Consider the following 27,233-nt stretch of genomic DNA (forward strand, 5'->3'; position numbering starts at 1 on the left):
CACCATACAACTGATAATTCATGGTTGAATCTCTTTGGCCTATCCCAGACACTAACTCACTTCTGAATTCTTTCATCACCACCCCACAAGAAGTGTAGGGGTACCAAGAAGTACTTCAGTCTGCAAAGTCTCCTTTTCTCCTTTCTGGCCAAAGATCCATCAGTCATATCCCAGCTCCTGCTTACCCCTGGGAACTGACCCTTTTAGCTTTTATCCACACTAGACACTGGCTGTAAGTTGAAATGAACTGACATTCCCATATTCCTCCTAGCATTGAAATTCCTAGTCTTACTCCTTTTAACCTAAATTGTCCCTCTACAATGATGCAAGAAAGGCAGTTCCTCCTTGGGTTCCTGCCAGTTTTGCCAATAGGAAAAAAATCCTTCCCAATTCTCCCCAAGCAGGCAGGCAGGCAGACTCACAGTGTCCTGGAAACACAGGTCAATATACTTCATTTACTGAGGCATAAATAATGGCCAGATAGCTCTATGCTCCCTGGGAAGGCTTTGAATTAAGAGAGTGAGGGTCTGTGAGAACTAATTGGCTCCCTTAATGACCTGATGGGCTTGCCAATATAAAGCAAATAAGTTCTTCCTCTAAGCACACTTCCACTTGTATTGTGAGGCACAAGAGGACCCAGGCTCCAGCATCTTCCACGGCACCACAGATGCACAGTGGGCTGTTCTGGATGCCCCAGGCATGGTTGGTCTCAGCTGTTAATCTGGATCCAGGTGTGGCATGGGAAGACAAAGCCAGATCGTTGTTCATGCAACCTGATGATGTAGGAGTTCCTGGTAGTGGCAGAGGCTCTCCCTGATTCTGTCCACCACAGTGAGCTGATGATGTTATCAGCCAGATGGAAAGTACAGCATAGGATTCCTGCTATGTAGTCAGTGGTGGAGTGCACCTCATATATTCCTGAACAGCAGCAGGTGTGGCATTTGTTGTACCTTGATGATCAGTCTGTTAACTGCATTCTGATGCTGGATGTTAGGTAGAGGAATATTGGCTAGGACTGTTAATTCTACAAGATTTGCTGGCTCAGTGTGCCTCTGATAATTCTCATGGAATGATTAAACTGTGTGTCTGCTAGTTTAGGCAGAGTTTAACCAACACTATTTTTTTCTTGATGAAAAGAACAAACATTATCCAAAAGATAGAAACTGAAGGCCACTATTGTACTAATGCTGGCATTTGATGTTTGGATTCACTACTCGAAGAAAAAAATTCTCTTTAAATCTAGTTTATTTTAGTATGATTTCTTCCTCATCTGACCAAGTCAAAATGCCAAGCAGCATGTAAAATCTACTGGAGCAGTAAGTTATTCAGTTGAAAACTATGCTGTCTGACAATGTGATATCCTCAATAAAGGCTTCTCGTTTCACTGGCCTGAAGGCTGAGTATTAGCACTTAAAAAACTGTTCAGTGGGATCTCTTGAGGCAATAAGTTAATGACCAAAGCTCTTAATGGTCTACAACAATCAATGAGTGCATTCCCTGTAAAATGTGAGCAATCTGGGACTAATTTGAAGAAAACCAAATAAAAGGTACTATTGTAGTGTAGCTGCTGCAGAGATAACGTCTGAGGGGTATGGTACTGCATTTGAATGTATGCAGGAAAGCAAGGCTCTAAAATCAAGCACTGAGTCTACTGGAGATGAGAATTTATTTTTCATTTTTAGCATTTGTTTAGATAAACTGATCTTGAAGGTTTTTCAAAATGGCTGTGTGATGGGGTATTTACCCCACACAAGCTCTGAATAGGTCTACCTGGGCCTCAGAGGCAGTTAACATACTGAGCTGAAACTGGAGGGAGAGACAGGCTTAACTGAGGAAGAAGGCTATCTGGGGAGGGATTGGGAGAGCACTAGAAACAGAGGAAGGTCAGACCAGAAAGAGGGCTGTAGGGGGAGAGTGTGTAGTTTCTCTGGAGAGAGAGAGAGCCTGCCCACCTGTCTGAACTGGCCCTGGCATCCTCTCCTGAGTAAGGAAGTCTGGTAAGAGGCCAGAAGAAAGAGAAAAGCCACTGGGAGTGGAGCAAGGTCCAGTGGTAAACACTGATAACAGGGCAGGATTTGGCCTATCAGTGAGAGAACTTTGGGACGTGCTCGACTGAGGAACAGAGCATCAGGAAGGGATGAGAAGTCAAGCCGGAGGAGGTCAGAACTTGCTTTAAATTTATACTTTTAGCTTGAGATTTTTCTGTTGGATTCCAGGGGGGAACCTTCAGAGTCCTAGCTGTGAGAGAAGGGTGAGCCTAGAGATTTGTTTGGGGAGAAGGTCCAAGAAAGGCCATGGTAGGAAGAAGTCCAGGGAGAAAGCAGCAAGCAGTTGCACAGAGCAGTCCTTGGCTGCTGGTTATAGGGTCCCTGGGTTGGAACCCAGTGTAGTGGGAGGACCCGGGTTCCCCTACCAGCCACTGGAGATGGTGATGTGAAGCCCCTCAGAAGGGACAGTCCTGACAAAAGGGACTGAGGATCACAGAGCCCAGCCTCAGGCCTGAAGACCTGATACAAGGTTTTGGACACTAGTTTACTGAACTTTCTGTTACTCCAAAAGGGGTGGACTTAAATTGTGACCTGGATGGAGGGCTGAGTCACAGGAGGAGGTGGACCACCAGATGACCAGAGCAGCTGTCAGCAGGGAAATGTCAGATGGGAAGAGACCTGCTACACCACAACTAGCCATGAGGAGGCAATTCAGCAATGAGTACCCCCTTCACATGCTGCCTAATGGAAATTCCAGAGCAAAAAATGTTAACTGTTTCTTATTGGTTCCAACTGACAACGAGGTTTTGGAACAAAGTAATGGATCTATTGGTCTATTATTATTGGATTAGTGTAGTGATTAGAGGCCTCAAGTAAGATTGGCATCTCATTGTATTAGGCATTGTCCAAGCTTGACTCTGTGATAAATGGTTGCTTTACTCCAAAAATCAGAAAATACTCGGGTTGCTTCCAGTCTCAACAGACCAATCACTTACCCCAGGTCAATTTGTACCTCACATCAAAGGCAATGCTTCTAACCAATCCTATAGTAAACTAATTAAGGATTTATTAGCTAGGAAAAGGAAATGAGGGAGTTACTCATAGGTTAAAGCAGGCAACACATACATAGGCGGCAGGTTTGTATAATTTTTGGTGGGGCCCAAAATGGTGGTGCCCCCCCGCTCCCGCCCTGTAAGCCGATATAAAATGAAGCTACAACGCGTCAGCGCCACAAGATTACAAGGGTCAATTAAAAGTGGAAAGTCAGAAGCAGCACTTGCCTACTTCAATATACAGTATTATATTTTGTTGCACCTGTTGTGATGAAGTGGGAATGTTCTTAATATTTTCTCTGAATACTGTGTGGGTGCCTCAGTTTCCCCTGCAAGATGCCAACTGAAGGTGTTGGGGACAAAGAGATCAGGTGGCCTCCTTGTCCGGAAGAGACACAGAGGCCAGAGGAGGGAGTGTCAGTTTGGAGCTGGCTGGGGAAATGGGGAGAGACCCAGAACTTGGTTCTGGGCTCCCCACCCCGCAAGATGGACCTGACAGAGGGGTTCTGTTTTCTGTACCAATAAGCTCTGTTTAAACTGTGTTCCCGTCATCTAATAAACCTTCTGTTTTACAGTCTGGCTGAGAGTCACATCTGACTGTGGAGTTGGGGTGCAGGGACCTCTGGCTGCCCCAGGACCCTGCCTGGGCGGACTCACTGCGGAAAGTGCATGGTGTGGAAGGGCATGCTGAATGCTCTGAGGTCAGACCCAGGAAGGTGTAAGCTTCTTGCCCTGGAGACAGTCTGCTCAGAGAGGAGGCTCCCCCAGAGTCCTGACTGGCTTTGAAGGAGTGGTTCCAGAGCATCCCAGCATCCCCTTCCACCCCATGCACTTCCCAGAAGTCCGCACAGGCACTAACACTCCCTCCTCTGGCCTTTGTCAAGAAAGCTAACAGCATTTTGGGCTGTATAAGTAGGGGCATTGCCAGCAGATTGAGGGACATGATCATTCTCCTCTATTCAACATTGGTGAGGCCTCATCTAGAGTACTACGTGCAGTTTTGGGCCCCACATTGCAAGAAGGATGTGGAAAAATTGGAAAATCCAGTGGAGGGCAACAAAAATGTTTAGGGGGCTGGAGCACATGACTTCTGAGGAGAGGCTGAGGGAACTGGGATGGTTTAGTCTGCAGAAGAGAAGAATGAGGGAGGATTTGATAGCTGCTTTCAACTACCTGACGGGGTTCCAAAGAGGATGGATCTAGACTGTTCTCAGTGGTAGCAGAGGACAGAACAAAGAGTAATGGTCTCAAGTTGCAGTGGGGGAGGTTTAGGTTGGATATTAAGAAAAACTTTTTCACTAGGAGGGTGGTGAAACACTGGAATGAGTTACCTAGGGAGGTGGTGGAATCTCCTTCCTTAGAGGTTTTTAAGGCCCGGCTTGACAAAGCCCTGGCTGGGATGATTTAGTTGGGAATTGGTCCTGCTTTGAGCATGAGGTTGGACTAGATGACCTCCTGAGGCTCCTTCCAACCCTGATATTCTATGATACTCTAAACTGACCACCAAATTTAAGTTGCGTGTTTTTCCCGTCAGGTGAGGACTCTGGGGCAGGGCTGGGGATAAGGAACTTGGGGTGCAGACAGGCTGCCCCAGGGCTAGGGCCAAAGAGGACTCCCCTCCACCCTCCCTGGCAGCAGCAAGCTCCAGGGGAGGGACCCCTCCTCTCTCCCGCAGTTCACTGCACATGCTCCTAGGTCCCTCTCAGGTCCAGAAAGCCCACTCACCTCCCCTATGGTGGGTACCGAGGGGGGAGGTTGCCATCACGTGTGGCCTCCCCTGCTGCCACCCCTTACCATAGCCTCACTGGGGATGGGGCTGCCCCTTGCCCAGCATGGTACAGGAGTGGGGACTGCAGAGTGGTAGCTGGGAAGGGGCACAGTACCACAAAATTCACCTAAGCTCCAGCTGCACAGGTCTAGGAAGCTCCCCTCCCCAGTGGTGTAGCCAGGTTCTAACATCAGGGGGAGCGAACACGTAAAAAAAAGATGCCAGCCAACATATCCAATTACTAATCAGGTAGTTCTATAACAGGCTATAACAGGCTGCCCTGGACCCCATCACCCCCTGAAGCACAACGTAGGGGTAGGCACCACCATGTTGTGCAACAAACACTTGACAAAATTACTGGACTTAGTGATGGACAATGCGGGCAGGTGGGTATTATGTCATTCAATCATTCAACCCATAAAATTGCACACATTTTGCCTCAGTGAAATTAAATATCCAGAGAATTACTGGGCCTGTGATGATGACCAGGGCTTGCTCACCTGTGGCTCGGGCTCCCCATCCCTGTGCTGTGGAGGCACAGCCAGGCAGGTCTGCATCTGCAGGCAGGCACCCTGCCTCATGTGCAGCTCCCGTTGGCCCTGATAGCCACTAGACTGGGAGCCTCCCGGCCAATGGAATGGGCTGGGCTGGGGGGCGGAAGGCAAAGGGGGAGATTGTAGGGAGCTTTGGAGGAGGGGAGGAAATGGGGAAGGGGAGTGGGCTGGCACAAAGGGGAGGGCTCTCTGGAGAGGAGTGACAGGGGTCATTGGGAGTCTCTCAAGGGGGCAGAGGGTTGTCTGGGTCTCTGTGGGGCAGGGGGCTGTGATGGGCGGAGCCAGCTGCAACCTGGGTCTGCTCTGCGGGGGGTGTTGCTATAGTCCCCTCAGGAAGCTCCCCCCATCCTGTGTATTTTATACCAGCCCCGGGGTGCCCATTGCTGCTCCTTTCCCTGCCCACAGCTCCATCTGTCTGTCCCCACAACCCCCCAGCTGTGTCCATCTGTCTGTCCTCACAACTCCCCTGGCTGTGTCCTTGTGTCTGTCTGTCCCACAACCCCCAGCTGTGTCTGGCTGGCTGCCCCCACCACCCCCGGCTGTGTCTGTCTGTCCCCCCCCCCCGCTGTGTCTGTCTGTCCCACAACCCCCTGGCTGTGTCTGTTTGTCCCCACCAACCCCCCCTCCCCAGCTGTGTCTCTGTGTCTGGCTGCCCCCACAGCTCTGTCTGTCTGACAGGGACAGACCCTGCTGCTGCTCTGCCCAGGGCTCAGACGCTGCCGGTGGCTCGCTCCCCCTCCCTGCTGTGGAGGCGCGGCCAGGCAGCTCCGGCACCGCCCCCGGCAGCTCCCATTGGCTGGGGTTCCCGGCCAATGGGCTGTGAGCCCAGTCGCTGCTGGAGCCTCTCCCGGGAGCTGCCGCTGCAGTGAGAGCGCCCGGCATTGCGACGCGGGGACCCCCCAAAGCACAGGGCCTGGGGCCCAAACATTGGTGGAGCTGGGCCCACCTTTAGGATTATTGGTGGGGCCTGGGCTCCACGGGCCCATAGAACTCACCGCCTATGAACACATATACACAAATGTGTTACAGTCTATGGTTCCAAAGGGTAACAGAGACGTAGTAATCTGTCAGCACTAAATGTCTTTTAGGGCTAGGCATGGTTGATCCTGGGGATCAGTGTTCTTGTTTCCTAGCTCCAGCCCTGTGAGAGTCCAAACAGCAAAGAGATGAAGAATTTTCATGTCAGTTATCTTTATTGCCTTCTTCCAGAGTTCAAGCTGATGGGATGAACTTCCTTGCACATAGCATCTTCACAAGTGTGAGAGGGCCATTAGCCCAGGCTTTGTATCATGGTGTCTCACAATGGACCACTTAGTTTTGATAGTCTTTCTTGATGGGAGGGGGAACCATTCCTCCTGCCTGGGTTCACAAGTTCAGAGCAGGCATTTTTACAGTTATAAAGCAAAATGTACATATCACCTTAATAGCATGGGGTACAGACATTACAAGTAAGATTAATGCATGCAGCAATTTTCAAGCATTTTATAGAGTTTAAACACTAAACACATCCTTACAACTCTAACACCTATCTTGAACAATACTAACATACAAGTGAGCTAGTCTGGTTTCCAGCTACACATTTGTGAGTGCTCAGCTGACATGTACAGCCTTGGCAACAGCTGGCACCTGGACTGCCAGTGTCACAGTCCCTATTCAGGAAAAGCACTGAAGCACATGCATAAACTTTAACAATATGCTTAGTCCCATTGAATTCAATGGGACTTAAGCAGATACTCAAGTGCGTAACTAAATCAGGGCACTCTTAGTTCCTGCCTTGACTGTGTAAATTATAATAATTCTTATTCAGAAAGGACATAGGAACTGTGCAATATATGCCATGAAGTAAGAGAGTCTCCTTGAGTTTACAGGTAGAGAATTTGGTTAGGGAAAAGGATTGAAGTCCAGCAAGAAAGAGCAGAGTTCTGTCATACACACCAGGAGTACAGGTTAGGGGCACTGGAACAGGGGAAGGGCCAGGGGGCCATGGTGCCTGCACTTTTAAAAGTGGGAGGGCTATGTCCTCCCTTTTTTACCATCTGTAAGGGTGAGCAAAGGGAGGAGTGATGGAGAAGAGCGAATGGGGTTGAGGTATTGGGAGTAAGAGTAGTGAGGGAGTTGGACCTCAGAGGAAATGCTGGCATGAGGGTATGGCCTCAGGGAGAAGGGGTGGCACAAGGGTGGGGCCTTGGACGGAAGGGGTGAGGAAGGATGTGGGACAATGGTTCAGGTGCCTGGTATGGTATTGCCACCCTTACTTCTGTACTGCTACTAGCAGGGCACTGACTTCAGAGCTGGGTGCCTGGCTAACAGCCGCGCACTCCAGCTGCCCATAGTTGAAGGCAGTGCAGAAGTAAAGGTGATAATACTGCAACCTCCCCACTAAAATAACCTTGTGACTTTCTTGCAACTCGTTTTTGGGTCAAGACCCCCAATTTGAGAAAAGCTGGTCTCTTCTGTGAAATCTGTATAGTATAGAATAAAAGCACACACACACAAAAAAAAAACAGGTTTCACGGGGGGAGACCAGATTTCACAGTCTATGATGCATTTTTCATGGCCCTGAATTTGGTAGGGTCCTAATTATAAGGCTTTAAGACTTTGATTACCCATATGATTGGTGGTTGCATGGAGTTTTGCTTGCAAAGTGATCTTACTAAACTTATCACTGAAGTGCAGGGAGCAATGAAGTACTGGTACAGAGGTGTGTATAGCTGTTTTGTGTTTTCATTAATTGTTAATGCTTATTGATGTTTGACCAAGCAAATGAATCAAAAGACTTTAATGCTGTATGATGAAGTATTTAAACAAAGATAGAGTCATCCAGGATCATGAAGAGAGTTTTTGTAAAGACTCTGCTCTAACTTCAAAATGGTCATTTCTGCAGATAGATGGGAGTGCTGATGGAAAGATCATGGAGTTTTGCGAAGTTGGCTAAAGCACCACACCACCGAGAGGCCCATGGAAAGTAACTTTCAGAAGTAGGTTGCTCACTGGAGATAAGCCAGTAGGTGTTCAATGTATGACCCAACATATCTTATACAAACTGGTATGGCACAAAGATCCTGGTATATTCCGTACAAAATTGTAAGAAACCATAAAACAAACATCTCATTGGATGATAAGGGACAACAAACATATCCTGGTTGGACATTTCAAATTTTTGCCCAGAGAATGGGTCAGTTTCTGAGTGGCCTACATCAGCTTTGCCAAGAAGTGAAAACAGTTGTGCCACTCAGCAGAAAATATATAAAACTCCCTGTGTTGTTCACCATGTTGCTCCCTGAAACTAAAACATCTAGGTGTGCGACTGGGAGTGGGGATGTCATGGTGTGGCCAGCGAGAGCGCCTCTTGCTTGGTGACAACTAAAATTTTCTCTTTACAGAGGGGAGACGGAGTATGAGGAAAAGGTGAGAGATAAGAAAAATGAGGAGAGAGAATTGGGGGGAGAGAGGATAATATGAGTGAGGTTGAGAATGGGGGATACAGTGAGGGGAGGCTGAATGGGGATAAATGAGAGTGGGATGGGGACTGAGAGGTGAAAGTCAGATTGAATTTAGGATAGAATGGGGGAGAGTGTGTGAGAACAAATGAGGGAGTATGAGTAGATAGGGTTTGTGACTGGGGATGGTGTGGGCAGAATAACGGTCTGCGCTCATCAATATTACGTGTACACTCAGACAGCCACCCATTCCACAGGCTGAAAATATAAATTAGCAGGAACATTTGTGATGACCCTTTTTCCTGGTTACTGTATTCAAAATTTTAGCATAACCTACTGAACTATCTTCTTTCTCCTCCACATATCGGAGATGGAAGTGCTACTCCTCATACCTCTCCTCCAAGAATAGAGTGGTAGAGTAAGTAACTATTTATATCCTTTATATTCCCCAGAAACAAATTACTTTTATATCGGGAGTCATGAGTTTCTTTTGTTTGGTAATTGTAAGTATTCTAAATTGTGAATGATCTTACTCTCAGTTTAAAGGGGGTGAGGGGGAGAGAAATGTCTACTGTATATAAGATGGGCAATTCAGACGCCTACATGATCTGAAAAAGAAAATGGAGGGTTGTTTGGCAAAGAGTGCTCAATCCCAACCATCACTTTAGGCTGACTCATTAATGTAATACCTTATGTGCCCAGTATCCCATAGAAGTCACATAATATATAATGTCCAGAAATTTTGGATCACTGGGCATCAGGACCTAGGGCAAATGCACGAGTTCACAACTACATCTATATTCCCCATAAAAATATAGCAGGACCCAGCCTACACATACACAAAGCATACAGCATATTTACAGTGCTCACTGAAATCCACAAATAACCACCACGAGTAACACCCTTGAGGCCAGAACACCAGATGTGCAGTATCTCACATCAGAATAGCCTGTATGTTGCATATCACTGTTAATGTATTAAGTTGCACATAAAGTATGAGAGAATTGGATAAACAGAATATTGGCTTCAGAATCTTCCTCAGGTTCATCATTTTCATTATGGGACTGGTAGAACAGACTGTAAGGCAGATTGTGACTCTGAGTTGTAATCTGCCTTTTGGATTCTCCCTAGCTTCAAATACTTGACCTACTGCTTTACCTCCTGGACTTCCCACGCTGACTCCCTCACCCTCCCTCACAAAAAAGTCGGAAGCTGGTTCTGTGGACATGCCAACTCCATCACCTTTTAGACCAGAATAATTCTGAGCAGCAAAGGGAATCAACTTCAGTGGCTTGAATTCAGTGCAAATAATCAGCTATTCTCCAGGGGGTTCAAATATCTCCATGCCTAAGCTCAATTTTTTTGGTTGTATAAATCTTATATAGTGTTTTGAACATGTAACCCATTGTGTGATGTGATGAGTAAATATCATTGTGCTTTCTTGGGTCTTAATATGTTTAATCATTTAGTTAGCATTTTAAATAACTAATCCCACTGACAGTAAACCAATAGACTCAGGAGATTCAGGTAATCAACATATAAAATGAATAACTTAGCTTTGTTTTCTTACCAACAAAATTGCTTCCCTGTGTACTATTTTCATATTCAAATGAGGAGGTTGTTGTCTTGGTAATTTTCTACATGCTACTACTGATATTTAATTTTTTACCTCTAAGAAAAAATAGGTGCTAGTAAAAATTCACTTTAATATGCTTTCAGAGAGGTGCTCACACTACTGCACATTTTTCTAAATGAAAATAAAGCAGGATACTTATATCCAAAGTCGCATTTGTTAAAGAAATGTAATCCCATTATGGTGATTCTACATCTGCAGGATTGTATTCAAAGTCATTTTAAAGTAGCACATTTGTACTTGCCTGGTTAGAAATCATATAATTGAAACAGCATAACATTAATCAAAGAAGTTTTTCCCCAAATCCATAAAATCAATGAGATCCCATAATATTTATCTTGGCTGTAAGAGGATTATAAAGGTTAAAGTGTCAAAAGATAAATGTATCATTTTACAAAAAGTCGAAGATGTACACAGCTGATGAATTACTAATCGCAAGACTCAAAAGTTTTGAGATATAGCAAGTTCTGCCTTAAATTGCATGTTTTCCCTCAGCAAAAGCTGTTAGACGAAATAGGCCAGATTCATCACCGGTATTATTTTGCTGAGTTCAATAGGACTACTCGAGTGATAAATTTGGCCCTATATTAACAGATTATTTCCCCAATTTCTTTAATGTAGCATGACGTTATTTTCCCTTTCCTTTTACTTCATAAAAGTACAATGCATTCTTCTTACATGTTCCGACACAAAAATACATTGTGAATGGCTCTCAAAATCATTAGGTGTATTTCTTCACTGTCTTTATTCTGTAGCTCTTTTACAACACAATCATTGGTGGGGAGACTTTTAAAGATAACTTACATTTAACACCATCTTTTACAGTATATGATGATAAAGGATTAGTCTTCTTAAATAGCTTTGGACTGCTCGTAGAAATCAGACTGTCTACTTCTTTTTAAAAATAACTAAATATCCAGTATCCTTCAATCTAGGTGAGGCCTATTAGATTATATATATATATATATATATATATATATATATATATATATATATATATATATATATATGGCTAGAAGGGACCATTGTGATCATCTAGTCTGATTTCCTGCATAGCACAGGTTATAGGACTTCCCTGAATTAATGTCTGTTTGGACTACAGCATATATGTTAGAGAAACATCCAATCTTTATTTTCAAATTTCCAGAGATGGAGAATCTAACACAACCCTTGGTAAATTACTCCAATGGTTAATAACTCTCACTTTTTTCTAATCTAAATTTGTCTAGCATCAACTTCCAGCCATTTGATCTTCTTATACCTTTGCCTGATAGATTGAAGAGCCCATTATGAAAGTTTCATTCCCTATGTAAGTACTTATAGACTGTAATTGTCAACCTTTACCTCTCATTTGGATAAGTTAAACAGATTGAGATCCTTGAGTCTATTACTATAAGGCATGTCTTCCAATCCTTTAATCATTCTCATGACTCTTCTCTGAACCATCTCCAATTTATCATCTTCTTGAATTGTGAGCACCAGAACTGGATACAGTATTCCAGTAGCTGTTGCACTACTGCCAAATATAGTGGTAATATAACCTCCCCACTTAAGATTCCCCAGTCTATCATCCAAGGATCTTCATTAGTCATTTTGACAACAGAGTTCATGTTCAGCTGATTAACCGATCTGACCAGGGGATCCAGATCACTCTGTAGCAAAGACTTGTCCTTTTTTATTATTTGCCACTCCAACAATCTTTGTATCATCTGCACACTTTATCAGTGACTTTTTGTTTTCTTCAGGTCATTGACGTAAAAGACAAATAACATAGGACCCAGGATTCCTGCAGAACCCCACTAGAAACACAACCAATCAGTGATGATTCCCCATTTATGGTTTCATCTTGGGATTTGTCCGTTTCAGCTTTTAATTAGTATGTACCAAGTTGACTTTGTATTGTTCTAGTTTATTAATCAAAATGTTGTGCAGTACCAAGTAAAATGCTTTACTAAAGTCCAAGTATGTATTGACTCTCTTACCTTTATCAACCAATTTTTCAAAAAAGAAATCAGGTTAGTTTGACAGGATCAATTATCCATAAAGTCATGTTGTCTGGTATTAATTACATTATTCTCCTTTAATTCTTTATTACTCAAGTCCTGTACCACTGTTTGACTATTTCCCTGCCCCCTGCCTTCCCCCCTCCCCACCCCGGACTGAAGTCAACCTGACCATCTTATAATTATCAGGGCCATTCTGTTTACTGCTTTTACAGCCTTCCAATAGTAGTGGCTACCTAATTTATCTAAAACCTAACAAGATATAAGACGGAGTTGATAAATTTATCGAAGGGATTACATGACAGGGTTGCCTGTGACAGGAGACTGGACTTGATGACCCAGGAGGTCCATTCTAGTCACAAATCCTAAAGGATGTTTAAAGGCATCCTTTAAAATTTGGAAGTTAAATTCTACTGAGGGAAAAAAGAAAGGAGCATAAACTCTGTCAAGTCAAGTTTTAAAGTATAATTAGCCAAGCCAAAAAAGAATTTAAAGGAAAAAAAAACCTAGCAAAACACACAAATTGAGAACAATAAAAAGGACAAAAAATTATGTACATCAGAAGCAGGAAGTCTGCCAAACAATCGGTTGTGATCAAGGCACTAAAGGAGCACTCGAAGAACTTAAGGCCACTGTGGAGAAGCTAAATGGATTCTTTGCATCGGTCTTCACTGCAGAGGATGTGAGGGAGATTCTCACACCTGAGTCGTCATTCTTAGGTGACAAATCTGAGGAACTGTCTCAGATTGAGTTGTCAATAGAGTAAGTTTTGGAACAAAATGATACATTAAATAGTTGTAAGTCATCAGGACCAGATGGTATTCACCCATGAGTTCTGAAGGTATTCAAATGTGAAATTACAGAACTGCTAACTGTGGTATGTAACCTGTTACTTAAACTAGCTTTTGTACCAGATGACTGGAGGATAGCTAACGTGATGCCATTTTTTTCCCAAGAAGGTTCCAGAGCTGATCCTGGCAATTACAGGCCAGTAAGCCTAACTTCAGTACCAGGCAAACTGGTTGAAACTATAGCAAAAACAGAATTATCAGACACATAGATGAACATGATCTTTTGGGGAAGAGTCAACATGATTTTTGTAAAGAGAAATCATACTTCACCAATCTATTAGAATTCTTTGAGAGGTCAACAAACATGTGGACAAGGGTGATCCGGATATAGTGTACTTTGACTTTCAGAAAGGGTAGGAATAAAAGGTCCATTTTCAGAATGTAGAGAAGTAAATAGTGGTGTCCTCCAAGGGTCTGTCCTGGGACCAGTACTTTTCAACATATTTATAAATGATCTGGAAAACAGTGAGGTGGCAAAATTTGCAGCCAATACAATGTTACTCTAGCTAATTAAGTCCAAAGCTGACTGCTAATAGTTACAAAAGGTTCTCACAAAACTGGGTGACTGAGCAACAAAATTCCAGATGAATTTCAATGTTGATAAATGCAAAATAATGTACATTTGAAAACATAATCCCAACTATACATATGAAATGAGGGATCTAAACTAGCTGATTTCAAGAAAGATCTTGGAGTCGTGGATAGTTCTATGAAAACATCCTCTCAATGTGCAGTGCCATTCAAAAAAAGCTAACAGAATGTTAGGAATCTTTAGGAAAGGGATAGATAATGACCGAAAATATCATAATGTGTGATGGGGTATGCAAACCGCACACTGGGGCAACAAAGGATTAAGGACTTATTTTGGCCTCAGCCGGTCACACCCCGCCACACCTGCAGCATATGCTCCATCTACTAGAGGCATTAAAAGACAGGGAATTAGCTTATTTGGGTGGCAGAGCTAGAGGTGAGCAGACTTGCACCCTGCAGCTCTAGTAGCACAGAGCAGAGGGAAGCCTAAAGGCTCTGACACAGCTGCCCAAAGGGGCCCAACCCAGAGACAATCAGAGAGGGAAGTATCCTGTGGGCCCTGGACACTGGTAACTCCTGCTTACTTATTTTAGTTTGGCCTTCCCCACCAGGGAAAAGCCTTAGACTAAGCTCACCCGGGCGGGAGGGGGGAGAGGGAAAGGAAGAGGCCCAGGGAGAACAGAAGGGTTGCCAGACCACTGGTAGCCCAAAGGCCCTGAGTGGGAGTCCAGTGGACTGGGAGGGCCCAGGGTCCTCTACCCACAGCTCCCTTGGCAGTCAGAAGTTGCAGCTGTGACCACTAGGCCATGCTTCCCAGACAGACCCTGAGTGAGGATCATTACATAATGTCACTACATAAATCCATGATAATCCATACCTTGAACAGTGCATGCAGTTCTGGTCACCCCATCTCAAAAAAGATATATTGGAATTGGAAAAGGTACAGAGAAGGGCAAAAAAAAATGATTAGGAGTATGGAATGGCTGCCATATGAGGAGAGATTAATAAGACTGTGACTTTTCAGACTGGAAAAGAGATGACTAAGGGGGGATATGAAGGAGGTATATAAAATCACAAATATAATTTCTTTATTCACTTTTCTACACTATTTACTCCTTCACATAACACAAGAATTAGGGGTCACCCAATGAAACTAATAGGTAGCAGGTTTAAAACAAGCAGAAGGAAGTACTTCTTCACACAGTCAACCCATGAAACTCATTGCTGGGGATGTTGCGAAAGCTAAAACTATAATGGGATTTTTAAAAGAATTGGATAAATTCATGGAGGATAGATCCATCAATGGCTATTAGCCAAGATGATCTGGGATGCAACCTCATGCTCTGTATGTCCCTAAGCCAGAAGCTAGATGGACCATTGGTCTGACCAATTATGGCTATTCTTATGTTCCCACATATTTTCTTTGTTTGTAAAAAAAGCTTTTTTTTTTTCTTGCTCAACATACCTAAGGAAAAATAAGATTTTTATTCCTTAGTTTTGCTCAGAAAATGAGTATTTAAATTTCATAAAGTGCTGATTCCAGTCTTTGTTTTTGTGATGTGAAATGTATGACATAAAATTTAGTATGATTCAGTTGCCCTGAAGTACTGAACAAAGAAAAAATATGGGTTTTTAAACAAAAGGAGCAATCAGCTTCCAAAAGTAACTTCAGGAGAAATATATTCATAATGTTGATATGTCCTGCCCATGCATGTTTTCAGGATTGGGACTGGACTTAGAACTCCAGGTATGTCTACACTACAGCTGGGAGAGAGCCTCTTAATTTGGATAGAGAGACTCACAGCAGCGGGATTTGAGCTAGCACACTAAAAACTGCAGTGTAGACATTGGAGCTCCAGCAGAGACTTGGACTAGGCACCCTGACCTCAGACCCAGGGGAATGGGCAGTCTTGAGCGCCTGAACTACCACCTGAGCCATAAATCCATACTGTTTTATTGAGTGGTAACTTGAACCCCCACTGGTGTGAGTCTGTCTACCTGCCTAGGAGGCTTGCTCAAAGCTGCAATGTAGACATATATACCTTTTGCAGTTTGCCTACTCCTAATGTAGCCAGTTATTTTATTTAATCATTTTTAAAAAGGATTTATTGTTGTGGTTAATTATAATTAATGTGTGATGGATCGGTTTAAGTAGGATAGGATCATAGGAATATAGATTGATACACACTTATGAGTGAGTGCATATTAGGCCTATAAGCAGAGTAAGTCTTTAACACAAGGCCTACAGGCTGAGGCCTGTAATATTTCAGCCATATTAGGCCTCAGGCCCAAGGAGGGTTGACATAAGCAGGTGACCCAGGAGTAACCCTGTACCAGTGAAGTTAGAAGGTTACTGTAAAAAATATGCCAGTGGATGAAGTTTGGAGAAAATATGCCACAATGTACACATCTAGACTGCAAGACACCCAACTGTAAAATCATGGGAAACTCTGTTGTCACCACTGTTTACCATTGGACTTGTTACATAGATGCTAATGAAAATAAGTGGAACTAAGAACAACCTATCAAAAGCGGGGCACCCCAAAAATTTATGGGGTATGGAAGTACAGATAAGGGGATTGGAACCTTCATGCAGATGAATAAGGTGGTAGGTGGTGTCATCACACAAGATAAAATGGGTTTTCTGGTGCAGATAGTGAGGGAAGATCCCATCAGGAGATCTCCATCTGTTGAGAGAGCCACCTGACTCTGATATCTTTGGGGTTATGAGTATGAGTACACTGCTCCCTCAGGTTTTGTGTATGTATTTGTGACGTTGATTATCTGCTTAGTGAACCTTATGTTACAGGCAAAATTACTTACTTATAGCTGTGTTTGTGGCCACTGCATTCATTCTTCTACATGCTTCAGACCAAAGAAAATTCCTCTGGATAACTATTATCCTGTTGATTCTAAAACTGTAGCAGCATGGGAAATGGACTTACTCACTAGGAATACTGTGGTTTAATACAGAACTATTAATTACTATATCATTTCAACCTAAATATAGGCTACACTAATAACTGTAGTGAATAGTAAGACTCCACATTAAGAGCAGGATGAAAAACTACAGTGTTAGAATTATACAGAACTGTCATAATAATGCCTTGCATGGTGTCAAGTATCAGGGGGTAGCTGTGTTAGTCTGTATCCACAAAAAACAACGAGGAGTCGGTGACACCTTAAAGACTAACAGATTTATTTGGGCAAATCTGTTAGTCTTTAAGGTCCCACCAACTCCTCATTGTCATGCTAATGTTATTAGCCTGAAAGCTAACCTGAAAACTGCTTTGCACGAGGAGAGTCACATTTAAGTGAATTGGGCTCCATGCAGGCACAAGGGTCCTGCTCACACAGAGAAGTTCACTGGATCAGGGCCATAGGGGGGAGGGATAGCTCAGTCATGGGATAAAAGGGAAGGTCCTTTCATGGACTGAGAACTGGTTAAAAGACAGGGAACAAAGGGTAGGAATTAATGGTAAATTCTCAGAATGGAGAGGGGTAACTAATGGTGTTCCCCAAAGGTCAGTCCTAGGACCAATCCTATTCAATTTATTCATAAATGATCTGGAGAAAGGGGTAAACAGTGAGGTGGCAAAGTTTGCAGATGATACTAAACTGCTCAAGATAGTTAAGACCAAAGCAGACTGTGAAGAACTTCAAAAAGATCTCACAAAACTAAGTGATTGGGCAACAAAATGGCAAATGAAATTTAATGTGGATAAATGTAAAGTAATGCACATTGGAAAAAATAACCCTAACTATACATACAATATGATGGGGGCTAATTTAGCTACAACGAGTCAGGAAAAAGATCTTGGAGTCATCGTGGACAGTTCTCTGAAGATGTCCATGCAGTGTGCAGAGGCAGTCAAAAAAGCAAACAGGATGTTAGGAATCATTAAAAAGGGGATAGAAAATAAGACTGAGAATATATTATTGCCCTTATATAAATCCATGGTACGTCCACATCTCAAATACTGTGTACAGATGTGGTTTTCTCACCTCAAAAAAGATATACTGGCACTAGAAAAGGTTCAGAAAAGGGCAACTAAAATGATTAGGGGTTTGGAGAGGGTCCCATATGAGGAAAGATTAAAGAGGCTAGGACTCTTCAGCTTGGAAAAGAGGAGACTAAGGGGGGAATATGATAGAGGTATATAAAATCATGAGTGATGTGGAGAAAGTGGATAAGGAAAAGTTATTTACTTATTCCCATAATACAAGAACTAGGGGTCATCAAATGAAATTAATAGGCAGCAGGTTTAAAACAAATAAAAGGAAGTATTTTTTCACAGAATGCACAGTCAACTTGTGGAAATCCTTGCCAGAGGATGTTGTGAAGGCTAGGACTATAACAGTGTTTAAAAGAGAACTGGATAAATTCATGGTGGTTAAGTCCATAAATGGCTATTAGCCAGGATGGGTAAGGAATGGTGTCCCTAGCCTCTGTTTGTCAGAGGATGGAGATGGATGGCAGGAGAGAGATCACTTGATCATTGCCTGTTAGGTTCACTCCCTCTGGGGCACCTGGTATTGGCCACTGTCAGTAGACAGATACTGGGCTAAATGGACCTTTGGTCTGACCCAGTACGGCCATTCTTATGTTCTTAGTGGTTTGAGCATTAGCCTGCTAAACTCAGCATTATGAGTTCAATCCTTGAGAGGGCTATTTAGGGAATGGGAGATTTGTCCTGCTTTGAGCAGCAGGTTGAACTATATGACTTCCTGAGGTCCTTTGCAACCCTGATATTCTATGATTTATTTATTTTTAAATGTAGGGGGGAGGGATAGCTCAGTGGTTTGAGCATTGGCCTGCCAAACCCAGGGTTTGGCAGGCCATGTTGGCAAAAAAATTCTTCTGTGCAAATTGTGGTGCTTCTGTGAAAATTTTTGTGCACAGTGTTTCATCATGTGCATGGGGTTCAGGATCTGTGTGCAAGCACACATGAGCATAGCTTAGAGGGAACAGTGGTTGTGAGTTCAATCCTTGAAGGGGCCATTTAGGGATCTGGGGCAAAAATCTGTCTGGGGATTGGTCCTGCTTTGAGCAGGGGGTTGGACTAGATGACCTCCTGAGGTCCCTTCCAACCCTGATATTCTATGATTCATTGACACTTATGGTTTTACTGGAAGAACCTTAGTAACCAAAGTCAATATTTCTTCACTGATACCTTGGACATTTCTACATGAATTGTCAACCAGTCAGAGTATTGGTCTGTACTGCCTGTGCACTTAGTCTTTGTTTTTCCGGTGATTGGGAACAGTTAAACCTCTCACTGTCTCCACTAGCTTTGTGGTAATGAAGATAAAAAAATAGTATTTCAGCTAAACGAAAGAGAGCCAGCGTATGGATATAAATAATACTCTTAGACATATGGTACCAGATTTTTCAGTACAAAAAGGGTCCCCCCATATTATTACAAATGTTAACATGAATCTCATTCTCCCCCAGAAGAAACTGCTGAAAATATTTCACAGTGAAGTACTACAATTTAAATATATTACATCAATTAAAACTGAGAACATTGGTTTACTCAGATAATGGGTGTTTTATATTGACACAATAACACTGTCAGCCTTGATTTGTTGGAGTCATTTGTCACTGTGGAGAATGAGGAAGTTGGGTGCATTGTTTTTATAAATACATATGCCCCTCAGTTAATCTGTGTGATTTTATCCTGCCTGAGTGCATAAAGGTAAATCAAAGGAGGCTGTAAGGGAGAAAGCAAGCAGGAACCCAAACAATGATTCATACCCAGAGCATATCTGTTAGGGAAAAAACAAAACAAAACAAAAAAACCCTTGATTTAAAAATTTGCCAGTGATGGAGGAATCCACCACGATGCTTGATTGTTCCAACGGTTAATTCCCTCACTGTTTCCAGTCTGAATTTGTCTGGCTTCAACTTTCAGCCAGTTGATCATGTTATATCATTCTCTGCCCATTTTTTAAATTTGTTTGCCATATACATACTTACAGACTGTACTCAAGACAACTCTTAATTTTCCTTTTTGTTAAACTAGATAGACTGAAGGAGCTCAATCAATCAATATATGTGTAGCCAATTTCTTTAGTTTATTATTTATTATGTGTTTTTTGATTATAGGATTATAGAAGTATAAACTTGATCGGTAGTTAGAAGGGATAAATATGTAATAGATATCTAAGTAGGGAGGGCTGAAATGCAAGACCTACAGGCTGAGACTTGTAAGATTTTAGTTTAGCCATGCTAGGCCTTAGAATTAAGAAATGCCGGACATAAATAAGTGACTGAAGAATAACCTGATACCTTAAGATTACAGGAAAAGATGTGCCAAGAGGTGGTATTGCAAAAAATTAGCTGTAAAATTAATTTTAGATCACAAAATGCTCTACAGGACACATTTTTTTCCTAACACATGCCTTAACCACAGGATACAGGTTGTGCATCAATGCTAATGAGAATAAAAGGAACTATACACAACCCATAGAAAATGGGGTACACCAATATTCTTGGGAGACACAATACAAATAAGGAAAAAGAGGGTTGACATTTTCATGCACATGCACAGGGTATGAGGTATAGTCATAATCACATTATAAAAAGAATGTGCCCAGACTGGGAAAATTGAGATTCCTAGGAGAAACTCTGGCCGGAACCATCCCTCTGCTCATGATCAATCCATGAGAGACCAATCAAACCCTAACACTAGGTAAGAAGATGTGAGTGTGACTGTAGCTATAATTTGTACATGAATATATGTAGGATTTATCTATGCTCAGATATTCATAACTGTTGATAACATTAATAAAGTTTATAAAATGTATTAGACATTGTTCTTGTGAACATATGTGTTACTTTTCTTGGTCTTCAGGTGTTCCTAGAAGCTCTAGATCTGAAACAAGAGGCAGAGATAACTGTGAGCTTGAAACTGTAGCCACCAGAGCTGAACCCACAGTGGTGTAATACGACCTTTAAATTCACTAAATTCACTTTAAATATAATAAAAGGCTACATATGCCATGTTTTCTAATCCTTTAATCATCTTCATGGCTCTTCTGTGAACCATATCAAATTTATTAACATCCTTCCTGACTTTCAAACATCAGAACTACACAGTATTCCAGCAGCCAAATACAGACACAAAATAACCTCATTATTCCTACTCAATATCCCCTTGTTAATGCATCAAGGATCACATTAGCTCTTTTGACCACAGCATCACATTGAGAGCTCATGTTTAGCTGAATATCCCCCAGGACCCTCACTTTTTTTTTTCAGAGTCACCACTTCCCAGGATAGAGTCCCCCATCCTGTAAATATGGCCTACATTATTTATTCCCAGATGTATACTTTTCTTTGTAGCTATATTAAAATGTATATTGTTTGCACTCCAGATCACTTTGAATCAGTGACCTGTCCTCTTCATTAGTTAACACTCCTCCAATTCTTTGTCTTCTTTCAGGTCATTATTAAAATGTTAAATGACATAGGACAAAGAACCAATCCCTGTGGGACCCCACCAGCAACAGACACACTCGATGATGATTTTCTATTTACAGTTACATTTTCAGACTTATGTGTTAGCCAGTTTTTAATCCATTTAATGTGTGCCATCTTAATTTTATACATTTCTATTTTTTTAAATCAAAATGTCACATGGTACCAAGACAAAGGCCTCACAGAAGTAAAAATATATTACATCAATACTATTATCTTTATGACCAAATTTGTAATTTAATAAAAAAAAAAGATATTAGTGTGGTAAGATCTATTTCCCATAAAGCCATGTTGATTTTCATTAATTACATTACCCTCACTTTGTTCATTATTAATCAAGTTTTATATCAGCCATGCCATTATCTTACCTGGGATCGATGTCAGGTGACAGACCTATAATTACTCAGGTCATCCTGTTTACCTTTTTAAAAATTGGCACATTAGCTTTCTTTGAGTCTTCTGGAATTTCCCCAGTGCTCCAAGACTTCTTGAAAATCAGTGTTATTGTCCAGTAAGCAGCTCAGCCAGCTCTTTAAAAACTCTTGGATGTAAGTTTTCCGGACCTGCTGATACAAAAATGTCTAATTTTAGTAGCTTCTGTTTAGCATCCTTCAGCGATACTAGTGGAATGAAATAGTGTTATAAATTAATTGTTACAATAAGACTATACCATCTTTTTTCCCCAAATACAGAACAGAAATATTTATTGAACACTACTGCCTCTTCTACATTATTATTGATAAATCTACTATTTCCATGTAGTAATGGACCAATAACATTGCCAGGATTCTTTTTGTTCCTAATATATTTTTTAAAAACTGCTTATTTTCCTTAGCTCTGCTAGCCATAGATTTCTCCTTGGCTTCCCTTAGGAATTGTATAAAATTGATATATTCACTACAATCAACTTCCCTTATCTTCCATTTGTTTTATATATATATATATATATATATATATATATATATATATATATATATATATTCATTTTTTTACAGCTGCTTTCTCTTCCACTCTACGAAGGAGGTTTTTTAACTAGCATAGCCTTCTTCCTCAATTGAGGGACTATGGGGTTTGGGACATTTAGTATAGCTTTCTTAAATGATTCCCAAATATCATTCACATTTTTCCAATTAAGTTCTTCATCCCACTGGATTTGGCTCATAATTGTTTTCAGCTTTGTGAAATTGGCCCTGTGAAAGTACTAAGTATATATATATTACTTGTCTAGACTCTTTTCTGCTTGCATATTATAATTGTGATCAAGTTATGATCACTTGTACTTAAGCTAGCATTAACTTTTAGTTGTGTGATCATTGCCTATCTGTCAGGGGAATTCTTTATTAGACCTTTTCCTATCTTGGCTGTAACACTTTTTGAGTTAAGAAATTGAGTTAAGACATTCCAAGGATGTCTTGGTACTGGCAGCATGAGATGTCCAGCATACGTCACTCAAACTGTAGTTCACCAGGATCAGAGTGTTGCTTCCTACACATTATAGGTAGGGTGTAAAGAGGTGGTCATCCTGTTCCCTACTGTTAGTTGGTGGTCTGTAGCAGACACCAACTAGTACCCCATCTTGTGCTTTATCTGTTGACATTAAATACTTATCAGTGACTCAAACAGGTAATGCTATTTTTGACATAGAATGCCACTCTCCTTCCCCTTTTGCCCAATAGTGGAGGAAACAATGATGGGAATAAGATGCTTTCTTTGGTAATACTAAGCGTCCTTGGGAAAATATTAAGTGGGAAACACCCCCTGGCCTAGTGCCCAGCTTACTTCTCCTGGCTGAACCTAGAATCAAAAGTTAAACTAAAACTTTAAAGATGTTAGCATAGGCTACTCCAGGGGGAATTCTGCACCAAAAATATAAAAATTCTGTACACAATAATTTACAAATTTTCAAAATTCTGCATATTTTATTTACCAAAATAAAGCAATATAAGCATGCTCGTTTCAATTATTTTTGTAATTTATTTAAACTACAGTACAATGAATAGAGAATGAGAGTGGGGCGCTTTGGAGAAAATTCCCAACCCCGCTTGACTAATAGTAATGTAGCTAGGTTTTACCCTTTATTTCTAGTTATTAGTCAACAAATATATGCAGCTATATGCTCAGTGTTACAGCATAGGAACTGAAGAGCAAGTGAGGGCTACGGAATCAAACTCATAATTTATATTGCCTATTGACCATCTCCGAAAAGGTTAGTAGCGAACAGTTCAAGGAACACATTTTGATAGTAAATTTTTTCAGTCCATAAATGTAGTTCAGTTCTAATTATTAAAGCAGCATAAGCATAAGCATCACACTGTCCTTTACACCATTCTGGCAATGTAAAGGAGCCTTAAAACTTTTACACCTTTTTATACTCCTAGGGGAATTCACAAAGACCATGGGAACAATTTACTAAGCAGGCAGGCTGCTACTTTGTCCTTTGCCTCAGGGGACAGAGCCTGCCTCATGCCTACCTCTTCAGAAACACTCTGATGCCCTGCCCCTCCATTCCAAGCACGTTGCAATAGCAAGCGAGAGGGATAGAGTGTCTCTCTATCTCTCACATAAACAATTGCCCAGCCACCCCTCCCAGCATCTCTATTGGCAGCTCCAGGTGCCTGAACTGATCTGCCATTGCTGCTGGGGAGGGGAGCATGACCATTCTTGTGGCTTCCTTTTGCTTCCCCATCAGAATTCATTTTTCTGCAGGGAAACAAAGAAATCTGCAGGGGATATGAATTCTGTGCATGCGCAGTGATGCAGAATACCCCCAGGAGTAATAGGCAAGAAGGACTGGGGAGTGAGTGGGTTGGTGGCATGCTGACAGACACACACTGGGAGAGAGAGAGAGTTACAGAGTATGCTGCACACAAGGCAGTCTCTCTCCCAGCCAGAGATGGAGTGAACTGTGCTGAAGGAAAGGTGTAGTTAAGGGGAATATGAATATAGGCCTTCTTGGTTTTGTCTTTTGCTCTGCATGCTATGTACCTTTGGGTGAATAAAAATAATGCTTTGTTTTGAAGAAGCTGGTTCTGAGTCACATTAATTGGCTTGTTGGTCACAGTGTCTCAGGGAAAAATGGCATAGAGGTGCCAAACCCACTTGGGCTAACACAGCTGGAAAATGGGGGTTGGAACTCAGAGATCAAGTCTCAGATGGTTGGACTGTGTGGTTCCACCGTTGAGAGAGGTAGAAGAAGCCAGACCAGTCACCTGAAGCATGTACTAGAGAGACAAAATGGGTCTAAAGTGCAGATGCCCCTGTAACCATGGCAGCCGAATTCTTCAAGTTTTTAAAGCACAGCTATACTGTGCAGTTTATAAACAGAAATATGTGAAGATAAAGCCATTGGAGATATGACTGCTTTTCTTTTGCTGGTTGCCTTTGCTGTTGCATTTTATTGTTCTTTCTGGGGTTTTATTTTGTTTGTTTACTTCTTATGTGTTCTAAGATGCTCACTCTCTCTATATGGAAGACAAGCTCAGAGTCACTTTAATGAAAGAATAAGAAAGCTGACCTTAATTTGCAACAATACAGAATGACAAAATCCCTTTCATTTTCAAGGCTGCATATATTGTTGAAGAATAGGGACTTTATGAAGTTGCTTACTGTATATCTCAGTGCTATAAGTACTGAAAACTCATTGGAAATGTATAATCCTATTTCCTCTAAGCTTGAAAAGTTTGTGCCTTTGTTTTCTCCTATGAAGAATTTTGACTGTATGTTTTTAGCATAGGGAAATAATCTTTTTTTTTATGTTAAAGGATTTAAAAAGTGCTTTTCAAGAGGAAAAAAGCTTACCATAAGTGTGGCTTTATATTGAAAGATTAAAAAAATCTGAAAATCATTTTAGTTTTTCCAAAAATTCATTTTCATTCTTGTTATGATCGCTTTAAAGGAAGGTAAATCAAGATCTGCTGTAGACTCTTCTAAAAATTCAGAGAAGACCAGATATGTTTATGTAATGCAAGTTCTGCAGAAAAATAAAGGGTGTCTCTCGCTGACATCTTTCGCAAAATAGGAGGTACGGTTTAAAGAGTAACTGATTGATTAATTTTTATTATGTAAAAGGAAGAACAGAAAATCTTCATTATTTGAATTAAAGTTAGATTTCACTTCTGAGCAAACAAAGCATCATAATAAAAATCTAACTGTTTGTGATTGACTTGGGAGCTGTTGTCTCTTTCAGATTTGATTCTCTCTTTTCAAGCAGCAGTTCTCAGCACATTAAAAAAAATAAATCTTGAAGGTAAATCCCACTCACAGTGCAGTGAATAGGTATTTAGCCACATAACACCCATCAACCTTAATAAGAGTCCTATGGCTAAATCCCCACACACTACTTGGAAAATTTACCCCTCAATATAATTCCAGTAAAACTGAATTAATTCAGGTTGTCTAATGATGAGAAGAACTATACACCAAGGAATTCTGTAAACAAAATAATTGAAATACCAATTTGCTCCTTTCCTTGAACTGATAAATTCCTTCCTATTTACACATACTATCAGTTACTAGATACTCATTCTTTCAGTCCTTTTTCCTTCTGAATTACTTATTTCTGTAGCAGCATAAAAATTGCTAATATTAAAAAAATCCCTGATCCTAATGGTTAGGAACAATTTAATATCAAGACCTTATTGTCCAGCTGTGCTAGAAGAATGACAGGAGGCTCTGGTTTAATTATTAGACCAAAAGCTTCATTCTTAACCTTCTGGGAGTACCCGGCAGATAACAGTGTACAGTATAGGTAATTCCATGATCATTTTCACATATACCTGGGGAAGTGTCTATCAGCCCTCCCTCTTACCCCATTTTGGACCTCTGCCAATCCATGCTTGGACCTTACCATCTCCCCCTCCCACAATGAAGGGGACTGTAAAGCAGGGGGTTGGTTCCCTAATGTGCCAGTCATTGGAGCTCCTTGAACCCCCATCTGTTTTTATTCCTTTAACAAATACCTCCTTCAAATCCTTTATCAATCCATTTCATGTGACCACTATATCCATTCCCTGCACTGGACATCTGCCACAAGTATATGCCAGCAATTAGCTTGGCTGGGTTCCCAGACATCTCCTAATGCCCCCTTTAATATTGGCCAAAAATGTGGCAGTCCCCAAGTCTGAAGAGCTGGGTTCTTTACTGACCCACAGCTGGGCAGAATTTACAGTATTCGCATCAGTGAAAACCCAGATTCAGTTTTTTGCATTGAATCACAGACAGGCGGCAAAAAGGTTACAAAATGCTTCTTCCTAATAAGCCCTAATTCCCCAAGCATAAACCCTCAGTAACTATACTGGCCCTACAAGGTATCCTGGTTGGCAAACAAAGCAGGTATAGCTACCAGTTCTAGATGAAGGCCTCTATTTCTCTTCTTCTTCTTGTCAAGCACTTGGTCTGTCTAATGTCCTCTGGGGCAGGGTGTTGGCTTCCCTGAAATCCTCGAGCTCAATAGTCCCGCAAAAGTCCCTTGTAGCCGGGTTGGCTACCCTGAGGCTTTTCATCTTACAGCATCACAGGTCTCGTAAGATGTTAACTGGGGTTGGGCGAAAGCGTATGATGTTCTCCAGTACTTATATCCTTTTCCTCAAAGGAGTCACATGTCCCTGAAATATGCCCTGTTGGCGTTTCATAACTTGCTTTTCTGATTAATATTTTTGTAAGGGACAACAGGACAAACTGAAGGCCATGACCATAGTTCTTCCAGATCAGCACAAATACACACAGAGACCTCACTTAAACATTCATAATACATAGTTGCATCAGTACCAAATTGCAATTTCAGCACCGTCAGCACTGTCTGATGCTAAGAGAACCCTGCTCCCAGAACCCTCAAGCAAATTAAGACTTACCAAGCTTTACTAGACTCATATTAACCACAGTAGTTCATAATAATTCAGCACCATCCCAACACCATCCTTCCTGGATAATTC

General features: G+C 41.7%; 1 long non-coding RNA gene across 1 annotated transcript; it reads left to right on the forward strand.

Annotated features, from left to right (window-relative positions):
- Positions 1-617: 617 nt before the first annotated feature.
- Positions 618-2,943, forward strand: LOC120401672. Its single transcript, XR_005596635.1, has 2 exons — positions 618-731; positions 2,560-2,943. It is a non-coding gene; the product is annotated as an uncharacterized LOC120401672 (long non-coding RNA).
- The last annotated feature ends 24,290 nt before the right edge of the window (positions 2,944-27,233 follow it).

This window comes from Mauremys reevesii, linkage group 3 (assembly GCF_016161935.1).
Source record: "Mauremys reevesii isolate NIE-2019 linkage group 3, ASM1616193v1, whole genome shotgun sequence".
Classification (NCBI taxonomy): Eukaryota; Metazoa; Chordata; order Testudines; family Geoemydidae; genus Mauremys; species Mauremys reevesii.